Below are 10,574 nucleotides of genomic sequence, written 5' to 3'. Positions count from 1 at the left end.
ATCATGGCTTGACTTTATATATCAGTCAGCGTAGTACCTGACCAGACTGCGCGGTTGGACAAGCTAGGATGGACCAACTTCGGCCGCATATGACATAAGACCCATTTTCGCATGACGCGGGTCATCTGACCTTTATAATGTGTATATAGCTTTGAATGGAATTTGCACATAGTTTTTGGCATGGACTTATTGTTATGTTAATGTGTTGCACGCTTTCAAAAGCAGAGGGCATATATAAGATCAATTATACTACGGAGTTCATTTTCTGTTGCAAAATGAAATGCAATAAAGATTGTTACTCAGCGGTGTGTACAGTATGACAGCGTTGTCTGTCTGCGATGCATTTATACTGGTTCTAAGCTGGCATACTCACCAATTGGACTCAACCATCTGCTCGAACAAGAAATGATAAGTTCTACTAGCATAAACCTTTAATTGTAACTCATTTTAAAAATATTCATGTTATTTATATTATTCAATTTCTTATTCAAAATTATAATTATTATTTCCTTTATTGTTGTTTTTCGCATTAAGAAACTTATTCGGCTTACGAAACTGAAAAATCCCATTGGAAAATATCCCATGGGAGAAAAAATCCCATGGGAGAAAAAATCCCATGGGATTTTTTTTTTTTTTAAACACGACTAAACGCATTAAAATATCGTAGTTGTTCATCATTTCATAAAATATGATGTTTCTGAAAGTTTCATGAATAAATCTCTCAAAATAAGAAAAAAATCCCATGGGATTTTTTTCTCCCATTTTAAAATGGGATTTTTTTATTACTAAATATTTTTATATATAATTGGCATAAAACCAATATACAGTCCTTAAATAACGTTAAAATACTTGCAAACGCAAATAAAACACGTTTTTTAAAATGTTCAAAATCCCATGGGATTTTTCTCCCATTTGCAAATTATGGGAGAAAAAAAATCCCATGGGAGAAAAAATCCCATGGGAAAATCGAAAATCCCATGGGAAAATGCAAAAATCCCATGGGAACCCCAACTTTGCTTATAAATTTCATAGTGAAGAAAACGCGTTTTTTGAGTGAAAATAACCAATTATTAATCAACGATAAGACTTTTATCGCATACTATGTCTCAAAGTAGCAAATCTTTAAGAAAAAGGGTACTTAAGTTTGCGAAATTTCGGTTTCGCAAAGTTTTTCCGGTGGCCGTTACAAACGGAAAGTATGGACAGTTTCTCTCACTAATCTTAATTTCGCTCTCGTAATATTTCAGTGAGTTGGTCTCGGCGGGTAGAAATAGCTCACGAAGGGCGAACTCGTTATCATCGTTCGTTACTAGCTTGCATCCGATACCATGTTTTACAATAAAAGTTTAGTATTTAATATTTCGGCAAAAACATACACTTATTTCATCAGGATTATGCTAGCACTATTAGTCAATCGGTAGACTATCGCCAATACATAATCAAAGTACTGACAGTACTGGTGTGACGATGAAGAGGATGGGTTTAAAAGCATCAGTTTAAGTTTATCTACATCACCACAATTGTGTATGTGGGTACTAAAATCTTGGTACGAAAATTAAATTGGGTACGAAAATGTTGGGTACAAAAACATTATGCCATAAAAAAATTAGGGTACGAAAAAACAATTTGGTAAGAAACATTTTTTGGGTACGAACAAAATTGTGGGTACGAACACATTTTTTCCAACACATTTTATTTCATGTCTGGTAACAAGTACATACATAAACATATATGCGATACATCTTAAGTCGTAAGTTATCTATATAAATATAGATAGTGACATACAAAACTATTATCATAATACAAAGGATAAAATCTCTAGTGTATGTTTACCTTACAAGAAAAAATACTTCAATATAATATACAAATTGAAATATTTTATAAAACATAAGCATTTCCTTTTAATAGATCTATTATTCTCTTAAGAGTGTAAATAAAACTATGTAAATAACAAGATCACAGGCAGTATTTCTTTGTTGGAGATTACATATCCAATTTTACAAAACATATGCATTTCCTCTAAATATTATGCTCTGACGACATTTAAAGTTTACAAACTTAGAGCAAACTGAGGAGAGGCTGTAAAAAAAGACAGCTTCATGTAATTTTGTGTTGGAAAAACACTAAAAAAAGTTTTTATAATATAATATAAAGAAGTGAAACTCCAGCTGCTGGAGTAGTATTGAATTATTATTATAAACAATTAGTAGGTCCTTTATTTAAGGCAAGTGACCGATTGCCCAAACAGTACAAAACAGCACAATACAGCACAATACAAAACAACATAAACACAAATAAGAATAAAGCTAGGGTCACCGCCTTGGAACGGTCAATGCAAAGCATTGGGGTTTTAAACCGGTTTTGGAGCGCTCAACCTCACACTTGGCCCAGCAATATTTATTATACATTTAAGTGTAAATATAATTTGACCTCATAGCATTGTAACTCAAATTAAACAATAATAAAAGGGAATTAAAACGCATTCAATTTAATTACCATTTAATTACTCAATAGTATTGAAGATACCAGAGCAACAGAGTTACAACTTTTTGAGGAACGATGGAATGAAACTATGAACAAGTGTCAACTACATTCCTTCTTTATAGAAAAAGATTAAAAAATATAGCATCATAAAGTTTATATTTCAGTTCATCATCGCACAAATACAGGAAGAAGCAGCAATAATGGGTGTAAAAGTTCCATATCACATTGCTCAGTTGTTTATGTACTGCTAAGAAATTAATCAAACAAGAAACGCCTGTCACAGAGAAAATAAAAATAAAATTATAAACCCAATGACCTATGCATGTAGATTACAACTGGGAAAGTTGGTCGTATGACGTCACAAAAATCAATGTACCCAGGAGCAGAGAAAGAGTTATGACGTAATTGACAAGCGAAGACACAATGACGTGAACAAATCCAGGGGCAGTACTGTAAAGTAAAAATAAAAATATTAATGGGGCGGTACTGCAAAATTGAACTACTAACAAGTTTAGGTGATTAAATATTAAGAATCAAATGTAAAAAATGGTAATTCCATTAAAGCGACATTATTGGAATCAAACAGTATATAGGTGTTTTGACAACTTACGACAGAAATGATTTGATGTAAGATGTGAGTCTAAATGTAGTTTTCATGCAGAATTGTGCAAACGACACAAAGACACAATTATGCTTAAATGTGAAAAATGCCCATAATATCATTAATATTTTCAAATTTTAAAAGAAGAAAGATATAGTGAATCAAACACCATCAAACACGTGTTTTTAAGTACATCAGCATCATCTCCTTTTGATAAAAACGAGTTAATTAAATTGAAAAATTTAATATGAAGATTTTCTTTAACATATTTTAATTTGCAGTCACGCTTCAAAATATCTCCATAAAATGATGGATGGGAAATTCCATTATATAAATGCCATTTGAAAGAAACATTATATTTAGAAATTAAATCACCATACTTTGAGTGAAATCTAGCGAATTTACTTCTTAGGTTATGATACAAAAAGCCTTGTCTTAGCAATTTCTTTGTTAATATAAGATTACGATCATTAAAATCTTTAATACATGAACATGCCCTGGTATAACGTACCAACTGCGAAATGTAAATACCATAGGCAGGACCTTAAGGGATGTTGCCATCTAGGAACGGAAAATTCACAATTTCAAAGTTAAAGTCGTCCCGTTTGTCGTATAAACTAGTTTTAATCATATTATTATTAATAGGTAGATGTATGTCTAAATACTCAGCGTCTGTATTGGTTTGAGACGATCTATTTAAGACTAGTTCGTTAGGGTAGATTTTGTGAATATATTGTTCAAATAATGGATTATCTAAATTAAGTATGTCATCAATGTACCTACTAGTAAGGTTAAAACATTGAATCAAATCTACTTGTTTAGTTTTAGATAATTCTAACATAAATTCGCTTTCATAACAATATAAAAAAGATCAGCTATAAGTGGCGCATAATTAGTTCCCATAGGAACGCCAATAATTTGTTTAAATATTTTACCATTAAAATCAACAAACAAGTTATCCAGAAGAAAAGTAAGTGCTGCACAAAAGTCAAGACCAGTCCAAATGATGTAATTATCTAATATCTGATTAGTAAAAAAAGCTGTTTTAGTGTTTAAAGCTAGATATGAACACTTCTCTCTAGCAAATATTTTTTCAATCAAAGAAACAAGTTTGGATTTTATTAAAGCGTGAGGAAGCGTTATATTTTTTCTTTTCAATTTTATCAATAACTTATATGGAGTTTTTTATTGACCAAAATAGGTTAATATTACTATTTTCATAAACTTTATTACAATATTAAGCTATATGATATCTAATGGCACTCAATGCAGATGTAAGATACACTGATAATTGCTTGGTGGTTCAAGACACTGAATAAGCGATAAAACGACTTTTATATGGCGTTTTATGTAATTTAGGTATCCAGTAAAGTGATGGCAATTTTTTGTCAGTAATATTGACTATTACATTTAATTTTTTGCATTCGGCAATATGCTCGGGAATAATTTCATTAGGTTGCTTATTGTAATCACAATATGATGTAGTTTGTGAACGTTCTTGTGAAATAGTTTGAACATAAAACACTCGTCAATTTATTATAACATTATTAGCAGCCTTATCAGAAGGAACTATGACGAATTTAGATTTTAAGTCTTCAAGCAATTTACAGAGATTTTGTTTATTAAATTTAGGTGAATGTGGTAAAGCCATAGGATTTGTATCATAAAAATATATTTTATTCATGACCATACCAAATATTTTTGTTTTCCAATCATTGAGTGCAGTAATTTCAGCATTTTCCTTCCTGCACCATTTAGTGCAATAATCCTGTAAGGATGTTACGATTTTCTTAATGCAGTCATCAAAATCAACAGGAATAGGAAATCTATACTAAGGGCCTCTTCGTAGTAAATTTCTAAGGTTTTTATTTTGAATGAAATTAAGGTCCCCAGTAAAAACATGTTCAACTGAACCATATATATATTTGGAACTAGAACAGTCACATGATGTAGGACAATTTCTTAAAATCCCATTCAGAATTGTCATTATTAACCGATTGCCTATCGAATTCATTGGTTAAAATCGCCAGAAAATCGGTTGTTTTTCCTGAATCTTTAAAATTGCTATCGGAAGTTTTGATCACGCAAACCGACAATAATTGACGAGGAATAACCGTAGTATAGTGGAGCGACGCCCATTCAGTCAGTCCATTAACTCCGCATTTTTTCAATGAATTTTCTCAGCGAGTGGCCAATATTGATTTTCCAGCTGCCAATCAAATTCTTCTTGGTAAGCACGTCAACCAATCAGCGCTCAGGCAGCCGAATACACGCCGACCCCACGTGAAATTGTATCAAATAGCTGTACATTTCACAGATTATTACTGACCGTATCTCAACGAATGTAGCACTGTAGAGCGTAATTAACTATTTTTTTAGTTAAAGAAAAGGTTGCCACATATTAAAAAATGCTCTTCGATTTTCTACCAAAATAAAAGATATTAGCGACCTCTGCGTTACGGAGTTGTTATTCAGCATCTAAATAATAAAGTCCACGCTTTTCCCGAGGAAGAATGACGTGATGTTATACATGAAGTCTAATTTTGGCATGATTTTCATCTGTGCATGAAAAACACGAGAAATGTGTCTTTGTTGCTAGAATTTTTTTAATTTTCCGTGAATAATGAAATCTGGAAATGATTTCGGATAACACATTAAATTATACGCATTTGAAAATACTTCAATTAAATAATGAATTTTGATATACAAATGAGCATAACACATAATGTAATAAGTAGGTAAATAACGTGTTTTGAGATTGCCAAACTATGCATACATATAGGTCTACATGCATGAATGACCTGACAAGTTATATCACGATCCAGAATGAAAAGTACTTGTTAAAATTTAAAGAAAGACGCGTTTTTATTCTCAGAATTTCACTTTCACTTTCGCAAACTTTTCTGACAGGAGGTACATGTAACAATTTAGATTGAGTAGTCGATTTGTCGTAATTACTTAATATAAACGGTTTTCAATGCTCTCAAATCGCGTCACGTGATTCACGCATGTTAAATGGGAATTCCCCAATCCCACAATTCAATTTGTATATGCACTTGCGTTAAATGGCGGACGACATTCATCGTCAATATTTGCCGTAATTTGGTTTTGAAAAAAAGAAATCGTAATTATACTGGATTATCGAGTAATGGATAGAATTGGAACATGCTAAAATCTATCAATATAATATGTACAGTATACTAAACATATGAAAATCTTAAAATTTTCTATTATTTTTAGACCTCATTTCAACTTTTTATGCTCTGAGAATAGCAGTATTTTGTCCCTAAAATGTCTAGAATTCGTTTTCGGTCGGGGGGCTCAGCCATCCTGACCCCCCTACCAGGGCCTTGCCCTGGACCTACAAGGGGGCCTAGGCGGCCCCCTTGACCCCCGGCCGAATCGGTTACTTTTTCAAAATAATCCTTTGTTTACAATCATAATGACAACCCTGCCATTACATTACAGGTAAGTGACGAAACAGTTTTGAATATTGTGAGCAACATATTAAAAATGATTATTATACGTCGCTAAATATTGGCATGAAAATAATTTACCTTGTGTTTCCAGTTGAAAGAATTCTGGTGGTACAGTGCTACTGCTAATGTCGATTGTTTTGAACTTTTTGGGGTTGTATGTTTCAAAACATTTGTAAACACCGAATGTTTCTCTTGTAAAATTTCTAACTACAAGCAATCCTCCTGTACTTGTGTTAGCGATAATGTAATTCGATTCATATGACTGATTTCTCAAAAAGCACGATTTCTCCTTTGGGTGGCATTCGGCAATGATCCATGTCTCGTTGTCGATGTCTCTAGTAACCTGGAACGTAAGTTCTTGTGAGGATTGGCATTCGATAGTTTCTGCCCCACGCATCATGATGAAGCAGCAGTCCGCATAGATCACTGGTGAGATAAGTAACAAACAAGAGTTCAGTATTCGGAGACATACGCCCCCAAACAGGGCTATGAACAAGTGACCCCAATTTCAATAGGGGTCATCTACTTCCAAGCCCAATGTACATGTGAAGTGTCCAATCGATCGTTCAATTCGGTAATAAGTTATTGATCAGAAACGATTTTCCCACTAATTGTGACAGTGACCATGACATTTGACCTAGTGACCCTAATTTCAACAGGGGTTATCTACTGTCTAATGCGAATGCACATGGGATGTATCAAGCCAATTGGTTGATTTGTTGACGAGTAATTGGTAAGAAACGATTTTCACATTTATTGTGACAGTGACCTTGACCGTTGACCTAGTGACCCCAAATTTAATAGGAGTCATCAACTGTCCAAGGCTAATGCACATATGACATATGTAGTCAATCTGTCAAATCGATGATGAGTTATTGATCGGAAACGATATTCACAATTATTGTGACAGTGACATTGACCTTTTACCAAGTGACCCCAATTTCAAAAGGGGTCATTTACTGTCAAAGACCAATGCACATGTGATGTATCAAGCCAATCGGTCAATTCCTTGATGAGTTTTTGATCGGCAACGATTTTCACACGTATTGTGACAGTGACCTTGACCTTTGACCTAGTGACCCCAATTTCAATATGAGTCATCTACTGTAAAAAGGCAAATGCACATGTGAAGCATCAAGCAAATCGGTCAATTTGTTAATGAGTTATTGATCGGAAAAATTTTCATACTTATTGTGACAGTGACTTTGTTCTTTGACCTAGTGACCCCAATTTCAATAAGGTTCATTTACTGTCGAAGGCTAATTTACATGTGAAGTATCAAGCCAATCGGTCAATTCGTTGACGAGTTATTGATCGGATACGAAGTGGTCTATCGACAGACCGACAGACCGACATCAAACCAAATAATATACCATCTCTTCTCCAAAGGGGGCATAATAAATTGTGGATATGTTAACAATGCAACATGAAACAATATTTTAGGACCGGGTCAGTCGGTCGTGCGGCGTCAACCTGAGAATGACTGCATACAGTTAAATGAAATTGTGTACATAGGTATCCCACTTAAAGTCGTAGTTTTGGATTGCAGGCGCTAAAGTTTGTTGAACGCAAAGGTAAGTCCAAGTGGTGTGTATTAAATAACGCCAAAAAAAAAACACACAAAACATATTTTAAGATTCAAAATTATACATACTTAATAAAACGTATCCTTTTGAATTGCAAAAATCATGTTTTGGTAAAATAAGACGATTGTGTTGATTGTGAAAACAAAACAACATCTACAGACTTGTGTCAACACGTTGAAGACCAAATATGTTTTCTTTTTTCATCAAAGAATTTGCAGATAATCAGGCGGAGTATGCGATTTTTCTCCAAAGATAGCATCAATTGCTCATGAAAGAATTGGTGGTGGTATTAAAATCAAGGTCTCTTTGTCTTAATTTTTTTTATGGTTTTATCTCTTTATAACGAATGCTGATTGCCAACAAGTGGCAAGGTGTAATTAAGAGACAACGGCCGTTTAATGTAATTTTGACCGTCTATGTCAGTATTGATACATAAGTCAGGGTAAAATTTATAATATTGTGGAGACAAGTTTCGATGGTTTCTAACCCTCGCATCATGATTAAGCAGCAGTCCGCAAAGATCACTGGTAAAGCATAAGCAGATAAAATGTTTCAACAACATGACCTTCAAGGATAGCAAAAGTTTTACGCTGTGTACTACTACTACTACTACAACTTCTACTATAACAACAACTACCACTACTACAACTTCTACTATTACACCAACTACCACTACTACTTCTTCTACTACTACTACTACCACTACCACCACCACCACCACCACCACCACACCACCACCACCACCACCACCACCACCACCACCACCACCACCACCACCACCACCACCACCACCACCACCACCACCACCACCACCACCACCACCACCACCACCACCACCACCACCACCACCACCACCACCACCACCACCACCACCACCACCACCACCACATACAACCACCACCACCACCACCACCACCACCACCACCACCACCACCACCACCACCACCACCACCACCACCACCACCACCACCACCACCACCACCACTACTACTTCTACTACCACTACTACTACTACTACTACTACTACTACTACTACTACTACTACTACTACTACTACTACTACTACTACTACTACTACTACTACTACTACTACTACTACTGCTACTACTACTACTACTTCTCCTACTACTACTTCTCCTACTACTACTTCTACTACTACTACTTCTTCTACTACTTCTTCTACTACTTTTACCATTATTACTTTTACTACTACCATTGCTACTACTACTGCCGCTACTAAAACAACTACTACTACTTATACTACTACTACTTCTTCTACTACTACTAACTGCTGCATCTACTAGTGACACTACTACGCCTACTCTAACTCCTACTGCTTTTGCTACTACTCCTGCTGACTACTGATATTCATGTTAATAGTTGTAAAACTACATAAGGCAAACTTACCTTAGGCAAATAATAGTATTGTCCTAAGGTAATCGGCCATGACTGTGTCTTTGTACTTATTTGTAGACATTTGTATCGATCTGAAATCATAGATTATTCATAACCATACAAAATGTGAATATACGTTTTATTTATGTATGTCTATTTTGTCTTTGCAACAGCGCAACGCGGTTATACTATTCCTACAAGTGTGTCAGTTACCTTAAACTTGTTAATATGTTACTATCCAATAATACAGATAATTTATTAAACGTACAAAGTCGTCTAAACAACAATTATAAACAAACACAGAAGACAAAATACATACATCATACCTAACGGTATCGTAAGCGAAATCGAAAGTTGCTCAAAACTAACTATGTAGAATTGTGAGTTGCCAAAAAAATGAATATGTTGCCATTCAATAATACACTTTATATATTAAAATGTGTATATACAGTATTTGTATGATTCACAAACAAGTCGTTTATATTAAACATAGTTTACACTACCATTATAAATAAATAGAGAAGAAAAAAAACTGTGCAGTTACACTGTTTGTCTTAATCTAAATCGAAAGTTGCTCCAATTAAACGATATCACAATTCCCATGAAGGTTACAGTATACCTATTTAATGATACAGCTACATAATAAGCTATTGACAGTATACCTTAAAATGGAGAAAAGGCAAAACAAAGTTGTCCTTAAAGCGGTGAACTGTTTATTATTAAACTCAATATGGTTTGAATGCTCTTTAATAAACGGTATGGTCGTGGGAGCCTCTACGCCAAATTGTTGCGGTTATCTTTTTTGAAGTAATTGCATTTATATTGAATTTGTTAGGGTAATCATTTAGTATATTGTTACCTAAACGTACGTTGAGCTGAAATAAAAAAAATCTGCAAGTGCAAAATATGAGTTGGAAAGCTTTGTTTTAATTGTATACCAAAATGTTAAAAAAGAAGTGTATAAAATGCATGAATTGCGATTGTTTCATCTAACCACCAAATATTCGGACAGTAGAGCGAGCACGGAAC

At 34.2% G+C, this 10,574-nt stretch overlaps 1 long non-coding RNA gene across 2 annotated transcripts; it reads right to left on the bottom strand.

Moving 5' to 3' along the window:
* Positions 1 to 1,794: 1,794 nt before the first annotated feature.
* LOC127832122 (uncharacterized) lies at positions 1,795 to 10,115 on the bottom strand. 2 transcript variants are annotated; one of them, XR_008026696.1, is made up of 4 exons: positions 9,865 to 10,115; positions 9,558 to 9,637; positions 6,643 to 6,990; positions 1,795 to 2,934 (listed from the first exon to the last, which is right to left on the bottom strand). It is a non-coding gene; the product is annotated as an uncharacterized LOC127832122 (long non-coding RNA). The 2 variants fall into 2 exon arrangements; XR_008026697.1 differs by having other exon boundaries at positions 9,872 to 10,115.
* Positions 10,116 to 10,574: the final 459 nt, after the last annotated feature.

The sequence above is a fragment of the Dreissena polymorpha genome, chromosome 5 (genome assembly GCF_020536995.1).
Source record: "Dreissena polymorpha isolate Duluth1 chromosome 5, UMN_Dpol_1.0, whole genome shotgun sequence".
NCBI classification, from domain to species: domain Eukaryota; kingdom Metazoa; phylum Mollusca; class Bivalvia; order Myida; family Dreissenidae; genus Dreissena; species Dreissena polymorpha.
Note: the sequence above shows the minus strand (reverse complement) of the source record. Positions and strands in the feature narration are given on the sequence as shown.